Source organism: Olea europaea, unplaced genomic scaffold, assembly GCF_002742605.1.
Source record: "Olea europaea var. sylvestris unplaced genomic scaffold, O_europaea_v1 scaffold2007, whole genome shotgun sequence".
Lineage (NCBI taxonomy): Eukaryota > Viridiplantae > Streptophyta > Magnoliopsida > Lamiales > Oleaceae > Olea > Olea europaea.
The window spans coordinates 129,627-131,927 of NW_019237952.1; positions in this window are offsets into that span (position 1 = coordinate 129,627).

Sequence of the window (2,301 nt, forward strand, 5' to 3'; positions counted from 1 at the left end):
AATATGTGGTTAAAAAGTAAAATAAATTGAATTTACATGTTAAAAATGTATTGTGATTAGGGCTGCACAAAAAAATGGCGAAATCGCAAATCGAACTGAAACCGTTGATTCAGGTCCACGTGGACCCGTGGTTTCTTTTCCATCAAACTGAACCAAACCGTTTCAAAATGATTTGGTTTAGGTTTTGATTTTCAAAAACCGCAAAAAATCGAACCAAACCGCTTTTTAATTTTTTAATTAAAACATTAATTTTATTAACTTAAAAACTTTACAATTTCATTTTAAAAAAAAAAATCAATTTAAAAATACAAATTACAACCATCATATTGAAATGATTATAGAAAATAAATTAGTTTTATCATTATTGACATGTGATTTAACAGGTGCACAACACATGTCATCACCTGATATTTAAACTAAACTAAAACTATTCCAAAATCATATGAAATGAAAAAAAAAAAAAACATATATATATATATTCAACAATTCAAATCATAATTCAACAAAACTACATCAACAAATCACGTCCGCAGTTTCAAAAGCCCTAACATAAACTCTCATTTTCCTAACATTTGACGATTGTCTGCCACTACTAAACGAATCATCAGTCACATTTGCCTGTGAGTCTATTAATTTCTACCTGAATCGCCTCTTTCTCTTTTAGTGAGTCTCAAATTCTTATTCAAGTCATTTTCCATTATTATTTCTTTTGTTTTTATTTATTTATTATACACCTGTGAGTTATGGTTTGGATGGAAGAATGAATGTTTGTGTGCCTAGATGATTAATGAACTTGTTTGTTATTTGGAAAGAATGAAGGACGTGGCGTATTGATTATGTGGAAATATTAAAATTTCCTAACTAGTACTACTACTTTCTACTATAATATTGATAGGTAAACCGCGGATTAAAATTGAACCAAATCGTAAATTATGGTTTGATTTGGTTTGGTTTGAAAAATAAAATGGTTTGGTTTGGTTTGAAAAAATTTCAAACCGCATAAAATGGTTTGAGTTGAAAATATAGTGCAAACCGTCCAAATTGAACCACGTTCACCCCTAATTGTAATAATGTGTGGTTGCAAATTAGTTTGAGAAAAAAAAATATTTTATTTTAATGATTGTCAAACAAGGTTGAATTATATTTGTCCATTTTAACTTATTATAGCTCTTGTTTGATCCTCATTATTTTCAAATTATATTTTCATTTCTCTTATTTTCTATCACACAATTTTCAATAAAATAATATTGCAAATTCAAAAATTTTCTCATTTTTTAACTATACATTCTCTATCAATATATTATTCTTAGTGAAAATTGGGGCTCAACACAAATGCCTAGTTACATAAAAAGATAAATAAAATAGAGAAGAATGAAAATGAAAAAATAACTAAGGGCTTTCAACACAACCCAAAAATTCCCGAAACAAGGTGAGGAAAGCGAAGAGGACAAGGAGTTTAGGAATAAAGGTACGAGTGAAGTGCGATGATGATGTAGTGCAGAAGGAAATATAATTTATGGAAAATGGAATCGACGCAACAGAAATAGACAACTTTTCGATTTTTTGAGAAATTTTTTGGTTGTCATTTTTTGCAAATTTTTAGTCAAATTTGATTGAAAACGGGCCGATAAACAGGATTCAGCAGCTTTGCTCCTAATGTATGACCAATTTTGGACAAATTCCTTCGCTTATGTGTTTTTCATTTTTTGATAACTTTTTTGTTTTGATTATATCTCAATCAAATAAATTTTGATTTGACTTCCGTTTGTTCGAGAATAATCCTAAAGATAAAGACTTTCAATTTTAGTCATTATCTCAACTTTTTTTCATTTATGGAAAAAAAAACTTTTTTTATTATTATTTAATTTTTTTCCCAAAATTTTCTAGGGATTTCTTTATATAAAGCATTTTTAAGCCCTTTGTGGCCGCATTCACTGGTAGAAATAATTTTTTTTGTGAATTTTTTCATTTTTGTCAAATTTGTTCATCTTTCCTATAAGCTTCCACTATGTCAATTGGTATCAGAGCGAGGTTCGTTCATTCACCATGGCGCCAATGAGACGTCCGGAAGCCCGTGAAGACCTGGCAGAGGAGGTGAATAGACGTGATGAGATCACGCGGCTGCATCAACAACTGGAGTTGCTGACCAAGCAAATTGCAGCACTTGCGCTACAACAACATGCTCATGTGGCCCAACCTCTTGAGGATTCTGAAAATGAAATTCATTTGCGCCACTTGATAATCTAATAGATCTGCCAATCCGACGAAAATGAGGTGGTCGGGAGGAGAATAGACTCTAGG